The sequence below is a fragment of the Oryctolagus cuniculus genome, chromosome 2 (genome assembly GCF_964237555.1).
Source record: "Oryctolagus cuniculus chromosome 2, mOryCun1.1, whole genome shotgun sequence".
NCBI lineage: Eukaryota > Metazoa > Chordata > Mammalia > Lagomorpha > Leporidae > Oryctolagus > Oryctolagus cuniculus.
In genome coordinates, this window is record NC_091433.1 from 99131500 (window position 1) to 99146734 (window position 15235).

A 15235-nucleotide genomic window follows, 5' to 3' on the forward strand; every position below is an offset into this window, starting at 1 on the left:
CCACTGCGCCGCCCCCAGATACCTGGTGGGGAGACAGGGAACGTGGGCACGACAGCCCAAGGAAATCGCATCTCGGGTTCCCGGCGTGGCTTCCAAGGGCAAAAGTGTAATTAGACCCTGCAGTAAACCCAGGGCCGTGGGCTAAAGCAACGTGGGCCTCTACCCAGCAGCAGGAGCAGCCCCAGGGGGCCTCTCGGGCCCTAACGCAGAGCTGGGGACCTGAGACTCCGTGGAAAGCCCCCCTCAACCCCCGCGTCCCTTGTGCTGATTTCTGAGGCACGGTCAAGTTTGATAAACAGGGCTCTAAAGAATGCCTGATGACGTTGATGCCTTAAGTCCCAGTGAAATCTTGTACTGGAAATCAAAAGCCTGAAGGGAAGAGAGTTAAAGGTGGTGAACCGACTCGGAGTTCCTGAGCCTCGACGTCACTGACACTTGAGGGCATGAGGCTCTCGTTGCGAGGTTGTTCTGTGCACCCGTGGGATGCTGCCAGAATCCCTAACCTCTACCCGAGAGATGCCAGTGGCACCTCTCCCAGCAGTGACACTGAGACTGTCTCCAGACATTGCCAAATGTCCCCTTCAGATTCAATCCCAGCTGAGAACCACTCCAGATAAAATTATTGATTAATTATCAAAATAGTGATAATTATCAAAAATATTAATTAATTTATTTAGCAAATTACAATCTTCTAACATTGTGCTTAGCTTAGGAAACAAGATCTCAGTCCAAAGAGGCTTACAGCAGTCTTTTTTTTTTTTTTAAGATTTATTTATTTGTTTGAAAGTCAGAGTTATTCAGAGAGGAGAGGCAGAGAGAGACAGAGAGATCTTTTATCCACTGGTTCACTCTCCAAATGGCCACAACGGCCAGAGCTGTGCAGATCCAAAGCCAGGAGCCAGGAGCTTCCTCCAGGTCTCCCACGTGGGTGCAGGGGCGCAAGAACCTGGGCCATCTTCTACTGCTTTCCCAGGCCACAGCAGAGAGCTGGATCGGAAGTGGAGCAGCCGGGACTCGAACCGGTGAAGCTTACAGTCTTAGGCAAGGACAAGGTGATGAGTTGTTAATGAAATTCTATGGTGGTGACTAACTTCCTAGGGCCACTGATGAAAACTTTGCAGGAAGGACATCTCGAGTTCCTTCCTGCCTTTCGCTGCCTCAGCATCTCTCTTCTGCTAGATCCTCCCTTTCCACCTGCCTTTTGATGCTGGAGCCCATCAAGGCCCAGCCTTTCATTCCTCAGGACTTCCTCCCACATCTCACACCCAGGGCTTTGAGGACTGAATATTCTTAACTCCAAATTATATCTCTGGCCCGACGCATATATCCCTGGTACTTGGCATATCCCCTTTGATGTGCAAAAGCACCTCAAGCTCCACATGACCCAAATGGAACTCCCCGTCTCCTTTGCTTCCCTGGAAACCTTGACCTCAGCATCCTGTATCTCAGAACATGGCACCCTCATCCATTCAGCTTCCCATCGAAGCACTGGGGATGCGCTCTTGGTAAATGCCTCTTCTTCACTGACAGCCCACCTGTCCAATCGTGGCCACACCTGCTGAATGTCTTTGCGTGAATAAATATCTTTATTTATTCCACTGCCCCATCTACTGTCTGAGTCTCACCTCTTCTCCTCCTGCTGTCACCTCCTAACAGATGTCACTACTCCACATAGTAGGCAGGATGTTCTTTATTAAAATATTTAAAAATATGGTCATTGCCATTCACTTACTTACCCTTCCCATGGCTGTTCCTATTTAGTTTGGAATGAGGACCCCACACCTTAGTATTTCCTACAAGGCATGGCAAGGTTTGACCTCAGCGTCCACTCTAGTCTCATATGGGACTATTTTGCTTCTTTTTCACTCCACTGTAGTCACATTGGCCTTTTGTGAGTCCTATAAACATCTAATCTTAGGGCGTCAACACTTGGTGCCACTAAGAAAGCTCTAGTTCCTGCCCCTGTCCCCGTTCCTAGTTCCACAGGAAGGTTGGTCCCTCAGGGGAAGTCTTCCATGGCTGACCCTCTACCCTTGGCCCCACAGTGCGCACATTGGATCATGTTTGCCCGTTAGTGTCAGGTTTTCCACTGCTAGCATATAGCCACTGTCTATGAAGTATTACCTGTCTCCCACTGTTCAGCTTTTTATTGCATGGCCAGCCCTTAATGAGGGAGCCTGGCACTAGAAGCAGGCTACCCTAATGCACCCCACAGCTCCTTGCCAGCAAGTACACACCCAACACTCAACAAGACAGGATGGAAGCCCATTCTAACAAATATTTGCCAATGGACAGGATTTAGGTTTTTACAAAAAAACAAGTTGGAAAAAGCTCCATTAAGACGGCCCCTGCCTTGACAGTAGCTAATGTGGAACCACCACACTTGCTGTTTGGAGGTGATGTGTTGAAGACGTAAATACCCCTAGACTGCAAGACCTCAGTGGCTTGGTCTCTCTTTCTACCCATCCCTCCTTTTGCTTGGAGCTTCTATGTCTATTGCTCAAATAAAACTTCCCTTCTTGTCACTGTGGCGTCCAGTCTCATAAATTGTCGTCGACACCAGGACACCAACCAGGGCTCATCTCCCCAGCTCTGCCACAATATTAGCACTCGAGCAAACTACTAGATACACAAGCTGCTGATACATGAAAGATGTGATTTGCATGACTGTAGGAGGCGAGTGTGGAAGTTGGGAGACCAGTTAAGAAAAGGCACTGAATAGAGCCCAGGAGAAAAGATTCTAAGGAGGCTGTGTATGGATTAGGGCTCTTAGGATATAAGCAACACAAACACGACACTGGCTCATGTAACCAAAAAGGACTTACTGGAAGGGTAGGGGAAGTTCGGAGTTCAAAAGGGCAGCCTGTAGTGCCAGCATCCCACATAGATGCCGGTTCAAGTCCCGGCTGCTCCACTTCCAATGCAGCTCTCTGCTGTGGCCTGGGACAGCAGTAGAAAATGGCCCAAGTCCTTGGGCCCTTGCACCTGTGTGGGAGACCTGGAAGAAGCTCTTGGCTCCTGGCTTCAGATCTGCACAGCTCTGGCCATTGCAGCCAATTGGGGAGTGAACCAATGGATGGAAGACCTCTCTCTCTCTCTCTCTCTCTCTCTCTCTCTCTCTCTCTGCCTCTCCTCTGTGTAACTCTGACTTTCAAATACATAAATAAATCTTTTTTTTTTTTTTTAAAAAAAAGAGCAGTCTAGTAGCCAGCCCCAAACAAAAGGAAAGGCAGCCGTGTGGTAGAGAGAGCAGAAATTTTGGAGGGTGGTCTCAGGCACCATCGCTATGTCAGCGTCAATCATTTCTCAGATAGTAGGTCCTGGAGGAGAGATCTGTCCAGCACACAGGTTTCCTGGCAGACCCCGCGTGACTGCACGGTGGGGCTGGACAGTTTCCCAGAGAGGAGAGTGTTGTAGATAAGAGAGGAGGAATGGTGTTGGCCAAGTCCGTAGACTTCCTGCCATGAGAGCAGGTAGTCGTGAACCTCTGGCTCCTGACTCCGTGGATGCTGATGCCCCTCATCAAGTCAGAGAAGTTGGGGAGAGGGCGCGCTCCAGGTGAGGGGTGAGTGCAGCTGTCCCCTAAGCAGTGACTCCCACACTGTGGCCCGGGACCTTAGGATTTAGGGATTTGAGAGGTGTCACCCTCTACAAGAGAAAAAACCATGGACGTGAACGTGACAGCTTTGGGACAGGGTACTGAGTAAGTCAGGAAGAACCCTGGATGGCATGCTAGGAGTAGTAAAAGTTAAGCAGCAGATAAGAGTGGAAGCTGGGCAGATGAGTGAGATAGGTAACTGACCTACTGAGAGATCAGGGTAAGTGTTCTGGTTTTTTTTTGTTTGTTTGTTTGTTTGTTTGTTTGTTTTGAAAGGAGAGTGAGTTAATTGTTCCAAGTTTCTTCTTGGGAAAGTTGCTTGTGTTCTTGAAGGCAATTTTTATCTTCTACCTCCAGGCAGGGAGCTGATGGACTTTTTGTGTGTGAAGTTTCTTCAAAAGTTCATAGATTCCTAGCTATTAGCATTACTAAACACTTAATCCTATCTATATGATCACTTTAATACTTGAAGTGCTATTTTTACCACCCAGCTTAAGGGGATTTGGCATCAAAAGTGGAATTAAATGACAAAGTTTTTTTTTTTAAAGATTTATTTATTTGTTTGAAAGTCAGAGTTACACACAAAAAAAGGAGAGACAGATAAAGAGAGAGGTCTTCCATCTGCTGGTTCACTCTCCAGTTGGCTGCAATGGCCAGAGCTGTGCAGATTCGAAGCCAGGAGCCAGGAGCTTCTTCCAGGTCTCCCACGTGGGTGCAGGGGCCCAAGGACTTGGGCTATCTTCTACTGCTTTCCCAGGCCATAGCAGAGAGCTGGATTGGAAGTGGAACAGCCAGGACTCAAACTGGTGGCGGCTTTACCCGCTATAACACAGCACCGGCCCCAGAAGTTTTTTTCAAATTTGAAATGTATGTATATAAAGTGTTTATGGAAAATGTGTAGCATGAAAAAGCTTCACATGGATTTCAACAATGTTTTGCCCCAAAACAAACTTATTAGTTCTTTTTTTTTTTAAGATTTTATTTATTGGAGACAGTGAGAGGGAGACAGAGAGAAAGGTCTTCCTTCCGTCGGTTCACTCCCCAAATGGCCTCAATGACTGGAGCTGTGCCAACCCGAAGCCAGGAGTCAGGTGCTTCCTCCTGGTCTCCCACGCGGGTGCAGGTGCCCAAGCACTTGGGCCATCCTCCACCGCCTTCCCAGGCCACAGCAGAGAGCTGGATTGAAAGAGGGGCAGCCAGAACTAGAACCGGCGCCCATATGGGATACCGGTGCTGCAGGCTGAAGAACAACTACTGTGCCAGGGTGCCAGCCCCAACTTATTAGTGTTTCAAGTGCTGTCATGTTACAGAGCTAAGAGGTGAAGTTGCCCAGCAGGGGAGACTCTCCTGTAGAGCCTGGCCCAAACAGGCAGTTGCAATGGAGTGCAGCATTAGCATCACCTGGGCGCTTGTTGGAACCGCCCACCCCAATCTGACGAATGGAAATCTGCAATTTTAGACCCCCAGGTGATCACGTATGAGGAACAGGGTCCTGAGGAATGGAATTTGTGGCTTTTAAGAGTTGAAAGGCAGAGGGACCCAATGTTATAGCAAATGACTGAAAAACATTTTAACTGTTTTGTGTAATAGGAACATCAAAACATTAACCTTATAACCTTCCTATAATCACCAAATGAATAAGCTCTGTACAGACTTCCTGGGTGACATGATCAGTTACAACAATTAATTACTTTGATTTCTGTGTGCTTGGAAATAAAGTGCTATATCTGCCTCACACAAGAAGCTACTGAGTTCTTGTTAAACAAAACATTATTTTAATGGTCCGATTTCTGATAAGTGGTACTGACCAATTTTTTTAAATTTAGATATTTATTCATTTTATTTGAAAGGCAGAGAGAGAAAGATCTTCCATCCACTGGTTCATTCCTCAAATGTCCGCAACAGCCAGGGCTGGGCCAGGATTAGAACAGGAGTCTAGAACTGCAGTCTTTCATGGTGGAGGAACCCAAGTGCCTGCGCCATCACCTGCTGCTCCCAGGATGTGCACTGGTAAGAGCTGGACCTGAATGACACAGGATGCCATCCTTCCTAGTGGTAAACTCAGCCATGTGCCCAACGTCTGCCCCTCAAATATTATTTTTGATGGGCTCACAGCTAAGTATTAACTAGTGAGGGTGCCAACAGTGAGCATTTCTTCCATGTGTTAAGTCTACCTCTCATGCAGCTGATGACAGCATAAGACTTACTCTTAAAATATAAATGGTTCATTGGCCAATTTCTACTGTGAACCTATATTTCAATCATGCAAGAAACAATCCTTTTTGTGAACACTGTGGAGTCCCAGCAAACGTCTGACCAGTGGCTGGTCTTCTCAGCATCTGTCGGTGACACTCCAGGACCCGCAGGTGTGGGGCTGAGCATCCCAGCGGTTCAGGAAGCCCACTGCACCCCATGCTTCCAGGGTATTTGTGCTAAGTGTTGAGTACTGATCTGTTTCCTTACAGTACTGCTTACAGAAAGGGCACTGTTTTTCTCAGAACCTGGAAGTTGCGAACACTGAACTTGTAAAGTTCAATGTACAATTCAAAGAGCCTTGAAGATGAGATATTACAGTAATTACCATAGAGTAATATTTTAAAAGTAACTAAGGTTTTATTTGATATATTAACCAGAAAAGTATTCTGAATTGCTGGCATTTTGCATGCTGGATATAAATAATCTTTATCCTGCTGTATGCTTGCAAATAGGAGAATAATGACAATATATCTAGCCAAGGTCTACTATTTTAGAAAGAATGAAAGTTAATGTTTATGTCATTTAGTTACTGGTTTCACATACAAAAGTTCTTTAATAATTTTGTGGAAAATGGAATAAAAAAGATTGGTATAATCTTTTTTTTGATTTGTACAAAAATTTCAAAAGAATGCATAGTTTTTCATAATATGCATTTTAATGAACTGTTTGAAGACTCCTCATATGCTGGCTTCCAGAACTTGTATTTTAACTCCATTTTCCACAAATTTTTCGAAGTACCCTTGTAATTTAGAGAATATGTTACTTACAGATGGCAATTACTTGTAAAGAAAGCCCTTAAATGTCACGGGAGAAGTCACTTGAGAAGAAAGCCATCCCTTAGTGGGTCATCTTCTGTTATGAGGCCTGCGGTCCCCGTGCAGTGGGCATGTCCCAACACTTCCACTATAACAGCTTTAAAGTCACCACCCGTGGCTTGCTGAAGAATGGACAGTGAAAGGAGCCTATTATCAAAATGTTGCATCCACACGTGTCTGCTCTAAAAGTTGTACTTTTGATTTCATCATGTTAAAGAAAACCCAGGAGTTAATCCTATGGGCAAAGGCAGGTTGGAAGGAGAAGGACCCGGCCAGACTTATGCTTTAGTGGGGGCAGACTGGAGAGAAGTGCAGGAGACCAAAAACCCGCTGCGAGATCACCTTAATTCCTCAGTTGAAGGCAGTCATTAGGGTAGTTTTCATGTGTGGGCAGTAAGGAACTGGAGTAAGTTACACAACTACAGAGTTTTCTAGTATGGAAGTTCCTCTAACTGATGCCGTTACCCAAGCTAAGGAATGAGAGAGGAGGAAGACAGAGTGTTTTAGGAAGGCAGAACATCTAATGCGTTGAGTTTGAGATACTTCTGGGCCATTTAGAGATGAATAAAGCCAACAGCTGGGAATAAGACCGTTAGATTCGGAGAGAGAGAGGGGTGGGCGGGGTGGGTGGGGTGGGCATCCCATATTCAGGTCCAGATCTGGGAGTGGGCAGCAGGTGTTGGAGAACTGGAAGTCTAGGAAGTGAACAAAACTGCCCAAAGGCAAACATTGTAGCTGGGAAGGAAGCTAAGGATGAAATGTTAGAGACGGTGAGATACACAGATGCGGAGAGAACGCTGGGCTGGGATGGAGACTGAGGCAGCCCGAAGAGCCAGACAGAGGGAAGCAGGCATGGTGAGGGTGCAAGGGCTCTTCAAAGAGTTCACGGAAAGAGTATCTCATGGAAAAGTCATGCATGGACTTCAAAAATTTCTTACACCAAAACAAACATATTTTATCTAATTCCATTTTCCATAAAGTTTCTGAAGGCCTTCATATTCTGGCAAACATAATTCATAATTATAGAATCAATAACTGCAAGTTATTATCTCATTTTTAAAGAATAACTGAAGGTAATGTCAAATTTGACATTTTCATGAAATCCTTATTAGAAAGCTGCTATAACACAAAGCCTCATGGGGTTTCTGCTTTGGCTGACAGCAATACTGTAGTTCAATACAGTGTTGGTCTAAGAGACTCATGTTCCTGGCCTGGCTCTGCTGCCCACTAGCTAACCTCTGCCACCTTACCTGACCCCTCTGATTCTCCATTAAAAATGCTACTAGCGGCCGGCGCTGCGGCTCACTAGGCTAATCCTCTGCCCAGCGGCGCCAGCACACTGGGTTCTAGTCCTGGTCGGGGCGCCGGATTCTGTCCCGGTTGCCCCTCTTCCAGGCCAGCTCTCTGCTGTGGCCCGGGAGTGCAGTGGAGGATGGCCCAAGTGCTTGGGCCCTGCACCTGCATGGGAGACCAGGAGAAGCACCTGGCTCCTGCCTTTGGATCAGCGTGGTGGGCCAGCCACAGCACACTGGCTGCGGTGGCCAATGGAGGGTGAACCAATGGCAAAGGAAGACCTTTCTCTCTGTCTCTCTCTCTCACTGTCCACTCTGCCTGTAAAAGAAAAAAATGCTACTAGCAGCGTTGATGTAGGATTGTTCTAAGGAGTATGAGATTCAATGTGTATAAAGCACTTAGCTTGGAAACTGACACTCAATGAAGTACATAAAAATGTAGATTATTATTTTATCTTCAATCTCAGGTTTTGCAGAACCATGTGCCCCAAGTTTTTTTTTTATACAGTATATAATGGTTTGGTATATTGTAAGATTATATGATATGGGGATCCCTAACTCAAAGAAAATTCAATATTCAGAGAAAGTAAACCTTAAGGAGCCAGCATGGTGGTGTAGGGGGTAAAGCCACCACCTTCAATGCCAACATCCCATATGGGCACTGATTAGAGTCCTGGCTGCTCCAGTTCCGATCCAGCTCTCTGCTCTGGCCAGAAGATGGCCCAAGTCCCTGGGCCCCTGCACCTACGTGGGAGACCCAGAAGAGACTCCTGGCTCCTGGCTTTGGATTGTCTCAGCTCCAGCCATTATGGCCATTTAAGAAGTGAGCCAGCAGATGGAAGACCTCTCTCTCTCTCTCTCTCTCACTCTCTCTTTCTGCCTCTTCTTCTGCCTCTGTGAAACTCTGCCTTTCAAATAAATAAATAAATAAATAAATCTTTTTAAAAAAGCTGTAAAAGGACAGATTGTTGGCAATGTTAAAGTGTAGATTTCTAAGTGTAAATTATTTAATTCCACAGTAGTTTTCATTTACTATGAGTAGATTTATTTACTATTTTATTTGCTATGAGTACATGCATTGGGTAGCTCTGTTGGCACATTTAAAACATGATTCCATTACAAAAGTTCTACCTTCTACAACTGTTCAGAGCTTTCACATCCTACCATGTAAAATGAAATATTCATATAGGATGAAACAAAATTAAAAAAAAAAAAAAAAGCAAAAACCCAAACCCTAATTTAGTGGTTCTCAAACCTTGTGGTCTCAAGAGCACCTTCTACCTTAAGATGTGAGGACTCGTACGAGTTCTTGTTATGAAGGAACTGCAGGGGCGGGCACTTAGCCAACAGTTAAGACGCTCTGTCCCACACCAGAGAGCCTGTTTGATCTGGCTCCTGGTTCCTTCTTCCTGCTAATGCAGACCCAGGGAGGCAGTGGTAATGGCTCGAGTAATTAGGTTCCTGCCCTGCACGTGGACAACCTGGATTGCATTCCTGGTTCCTGGCTTTAGTCCCAGCCTAGCTGGCTGTCACCTGGGGATTGAACCAGTGCATAGGAGTGCTCTCTCTCTCTCTCTGCCTCTCAAATTAAAAAAAAAAAAAAAAAAAAGGCAAGAATCAAAATCAAGAGAAAATATTTTGCATGCTTTGGAAAAATATGTTCTGTATGAAAAGTATATTTTATCCTAGCTTCTTTCAAGGCCATTTCCGTTAGAATCTCTCCTAAGTGTCCTTTCTGTCTGGTTTTCCTTGCCTAATGCAACAGGAACCTCCTAAACACTAACTCTCCAATTTGCGTGTTCAACTCCCCAGTTTGCCCCGGCAAAGAAAAGGCAGGAAGAGCTCGATGAAGTCGAATGCAAATCTAAATGCAGGCGAGTCCGCAGGGCGCAGGGCGCAGGCCGAGCGCGGCTGGGAGACCCGGTCTGGGTCAAGTTCCCCGCCGCTTGCGCTCAGAGCCGGGGAGCTATGCGCTTGGCCTCTCCGCGCCGCCTCTTTCTCCCCAGCCTGCAACGGGCAGAAGGCCCGGTCTCGGCCTAGGGACGCCCTCCTTCTGGGCGCAGAGTTCCCGCTGGGCACCACCACCCAGAGGCACCCCACGGCCTCTCCACCCACTGCAAAGGGCTGCTCCAGTGCGCGGGCCGCCACCGAGGAGCCCAGGCTGGCGGGGCCGGTGCAGAGCTCCGCTGCCACCAGCTCTGCAGTCCAGGAGCCCAAGGCCATCTTGCCGCTCCGGCCAGCCCCAGAGAGGCCGCTGCAGAGGACAGCAGTTGCCACGGGCAACGTGGACGCCGCGGTTCCTCCGGCGCCCCCTGGCGGTGGGCACCTGTGTATACGCCTTGGTTCACCAAAGATTTCATATGGAAATGTGAATGATGGCAACAGTAAAAACAGGTGTTGGGGGTTGGGGTTGTGGGACAGTGGGATAAGCCACCGCCTGAGAAGCCAGCATCCCACGTGAGAGCAATGCTTAGAGTTCTGGCTGCTTGCTTCTGACCCAGCTGCCTGCTGATATGTCCTTGGGTTCTTGCACCCATGTCAGATACCAGGATGGAGCTCCAGGCTCATGGCTTCAGCCTGCCCCAGCCCCAGCCATTGCAGTCACTTGAGAAATGAACCAGTGGACAGATGGTGTCTCTTTCTCTGTCTCTCCCTTTCTTTCTGTCTCCTTAAAAGAAGTCTTTAAGAGACAATTGCTCAATGCCTTTATGTCCCAGGCAACCTTCTGAACACAGAACCTGCTGGCCTCATCCCTAGACCTCGTCCTCATTCTTGAGGTAGGTGCTATTGTCCAATTTGCCAGTGAGGATCCTGAGCTATGCCCTGAAGCATTGTGCCTCAGAGGGACCGTGGTGCATCAGACAGAGTTCTGGAATCCAAACCTCCTTCACAGGGAGTCTGATCCTGGCCTTGGACACCACCTGCAGGCACCCACCCCTCTTCACCCTTTATTTTCTGCATTTGTCTGATTGGTATCCAAATCTGTTCCTGCTCTTCTATGTGGAAAGAGCAAGAAACCTGTAGACTACATTTCCCAAACACCCTCACCAGCTGGTTTACTGCTGTGTAATATTTCATAGTGATACATACCATAATTTCTTTATCCAGTTATCAGTTGATGGACATCTGGACTGATTCTATCTTTAGCTATTGTGAATTGAGCTGCAATAAACATGGAGGTGCAGATCGCTCTCTCATATACTAATTTCATTTCCTTTGGGTAAATTCCCAGGAGTGGGATGCCTGGGTCATATGGTAGGTCTATATTCAGATTTCTGAGTTATCTCCATACTGTCTTCCACAGTGGTTGTACCAGTGTGCATTCCCACCGACAGTGGATCAAGGTACCTTTTCCCCCAAATCCTTGCCAGCATTTGTTGTTTGTTGCTTTCTGTATGAGAGCCATTCTAACTGGGGTGAGGTAAAACTTCACTGGGGTTTTGATTTGCATTTTACTGAATGCTAATGATCCTGAGCATTTTTTCATCTGTGTGTTGCCATTTTAATTTCCTCTTTTGAAAAATGTTTGTTCAAGTCCTTTGCCCATTTCTTAACTGTATTGTTTTTTAAAAATATTTTATTTATTTATTTGAGAGGTAGAGTCACAGACAGAGGGAGAGACAGAGAGAAAGACTTCCTTCCACTGGTTCACTCCCTAAATGATGTCAACAGTCAGAGCTGCGCCAATCTGAAGCCAGGAGCCAGGAGTTTCTTCCAGGTCTCTCACATGGGTGCAAGGGCCCAAGGACTTGGGCCATCAAGGGCCCAAGGACTTGGGCCATCTTCTACTGCTTTCCCAGGCCACAGCAGGGAGCTGGATTGGAAGAGGAGCAGCTGGGATTAGAACTGGCGCCCATATGGAATCCTGGCACTTCAGGCCAGGGCTTTAACCAGCTGCGCCACAGCGCTGGCCCCTCTTTGTTTTGTTGTTGTTGAGATTCTTGAGCTCTTTACAGATTCTGGATATTAACCCTTTATCACTTCATAGTTCACAAATATTTTTCCCCCAGTCTGTCAGTTGTTTCTTCAGTTTGCTGAGTATTTCTTTTGCAGTGCAAAAGCTTCTCAATTTGATGCTATCCCATTTGTCAATTTTGGCTTTGATTGTCTGTGCTTCTGGGATTTTTTTCAAAAAAGTCTTACCTATGCCAGTGTCTTGCAGGGTCTTCCCAATGTTCTCTTAGTAATATGACGGTATTGGGCCATAGATGTAGGTCTTTGATCCCTTTTGAGTGGATCTTTGTGTGAGGTGGAAGGTAGGGGTCTTGCTTCATACTTCTTCTGCATGTGGAACCCAGTTTTCTCAACATCACTTGTTGAAGAGACTGTCCTTGCTCCAGGGACTTATTTTAGCTCCTTTGTCAAAGATAAGTTGATTGTAGATGCGGGGATTAGTTTCTGGAATTCTTATTCTGTTCCATTGGCCTACCCATCGGTTTTTTTGTTTTGTTTTGTTTCGTTTTGTTTTTTGCCAGTACCAGGCCATTTTGATTATAACTATCTTGTATGTCTTGTATGTCTTTAAATCTGGTATTGTGATGCCTCCAGCTTTGTTTTTGTTGTGTAGGACTGCTTTAGCTATTCTGGGTCTCCTTTGTTTCCATATGAATTTCAGCATCGTTTTTTCTAGATGGGAGAAGAGTGTCTTTGGTATTTTGATTGGAATCACATTGAATCTATAAGTTGCTTTAGTAATATGGACATTTTGATGATATGGATTCTTCCAGTTACATGAACATGGAAGATTTTCCCATTTTTTTGTGTGCCTTCTTCTATTTCTTCCTTTGATGTTTTCATCCTAGAGATTTCTGACACCCTTGGTTAAATTTATCCCAAGCTATTTAATTTTTATTGTAGCTGCAAGGAATGGGATTGATCTTAGAACTTCTTTTTGCAGGCTTGTCCTGCCGGGATGGTGGGGCGACGGCGTTCTTCAACAAGAAGCACCGAGACAAGTTTCGGTGAACATGTCCGTTTATTAATGATCAAGGGTAAGCTTTGAAAGGGCAGGCCCCGTCTGTGCACAAAAGTGTAGTCCAGGTTGTAGTTGATGATGACATTGCTTTTGCTGCTATTTTTTTTTGGGGGGGGGGGACAGGCAGAGTGGACAGTGAGAGAGAGAGGCAGAGAGAAAGGTCTTCCTTTTCAGTTGGTTCACCCCCCAGTGGCCGCTGTGGCTGGTGCGCTGCGGCTGGCACACCACGCTGATCCGAAGCCAGGAGCCAGGTACTTCTCCTGGTCTCCCATGGGGTGCAGGGCCCAAGGACCTGGGCCATCCTCCACTGCCCTCCTGGGCCGTATCAGAGAACTGGCCTGGAAGAGGAGCAACCGGGACAGAATCTGGCGCCCCAACCGGGACTAGAACCAGGGGTGCCGGCGCAGCAAGCGGAGGGTTAGCCTAGTGAGCTGTGGTGCCGGCCTCTTGCTGCTACTTCTTTGCATAAACAGTGCTTCCTGGGAAAGCCTAAACGCCTTGGGTGTGTTTCTAGCCCTGGGGTTAGACTGAGCCAAACTCCCTCTCATTGCGTATGCCCAGTTTCTTGGGCTCTGCAATGGCTCAGTACTGGCTATGCTGAGATCCCTCTGGGAAATGAGAGCTCCCAGAATGAGCCTCTGTTTTCTTCATTCCTGGCTGTGTCAGTGCCAAGTACATGGCCACACACAGATGTGCTCTGCGCTTCCTCGGGGTGCCTGCTTTCCTTGATGGCATAACCCCATGCAGTGTGTGCATCCATCTGTTTGCTTCTCTAACCATCTAGCACTACCTAGGGAACATGACCTTGCTGCCATTTCACCACAAATCACCACATGAGGAAGTCACTGTGTTTATAACAGCACCTGATTCAGAGGCTTCCTTTACAAGTTTCTCTCTTGAATATTTGTTTTTACCCATCACCAGCAATTTCTTCGGAGTAAACAGATTTGGAACAAAAACTGGTTGCATCATTTGCTAGTGGTTCTAGACTGGCTTAATTAACTGGTCAACCTCGTGGTCTCCACTCTTCACCTCTCAAATGAGATTGTAGCGTTCTGGGATGCAAACACACTTATCACAGAGCACATGCTAAGTGCAAGTGTGCCCTATCTTTTCATTCTACTAAGTGGGAACTTAAAAGCATTTCTTCTGAAAGAAGATGCCACTGTCCTTTAGGCCATCCTGAGCTGTCTTTAAACTTCTTGTCATTCTTCTCTTAATGAAAATGACTGTAATTAAACCAGCAGTTGCTATCCCAGAGGTGGGAAACTAGCCTCATGCCCACACTATTTCTACTGCATGGCAAGGAAGGCTCTTAGCACAAAAGACAAGGAGGCTGCCACGGCACCAGAGAGAGGCATGGCCCACGTCAGCAGCAGACTCATTGGTAAAGATGCTTGCAGCATGCCCGCTGTGTGCTGGGCATTTTTGTAAGCACCAGGTCTATACAGAGGCCTCTAAGTGGAATCCAGGAGGAAGAGACCGGAACGTGGAGGGGGAAAGAGACTTCTCTTGGTATTCTCTAGGCAAAGCAAGACAGAGGCAATACCAAGAGAGCAAAGAGGAAGGAGGAAGAGGAGAGAGAGAAGAGGGGAGAATCCGCAGATAACAGCTTCCTGACCCTTGGCATCCTCCTCACCTACACCCCTCCCCATGCCAGGGTCCTTGGGCAATTTTGTTCCCTAAATGTTCGCCTTCTGTAATGATGCATCAGTAGGCACTGGGAGTCATCGTGTGCCAAGTGGTCTAACAAGCCCTTTGACTAGACGCTAGATGCTGCCCTTGGTCTCCAGAGAAATGGCCTCGAGGTGGGAAAAGCAGGTTTGAAGCACAGCTTACAACCAGGCACGAGTTCCCGTAAAGAGTAGCACCACAACTACTGCCCGCACCGGTAAGGCACTCCGCATGTGGCAAATGCCCATGCTGCCATGGCATTGTCAGCACTTCCTGCGGCAACTGTTGTAGTTATCATATGTTTAATAAAACTACACCAAAGTGAGAGAGTCAATGACCTTTGGCTTCCCAGCAGCCCAGAGAGACAAAGTCTAGGGCACTGCACATTGTGCCAGAGCTGCCCTGTGGCTGTGCAGCAGGGACGGGGGTTGGGGCTGGAGAGGACTTGGGTGCACTTGGGCACTGCGTGGGGCATCAGGGGAGCCATGGCAGTGTGGCCGTGTGCATGAGGCACAAGGGGAGGACATGCCGGAGCTCAGCCAGAAATGCAGGGCATGACTTCACCGCACAGGGTCTCGGCTTCCTAACAAAGGGGCTGCATTTTCTGTTGCAGTCCACACGCTTG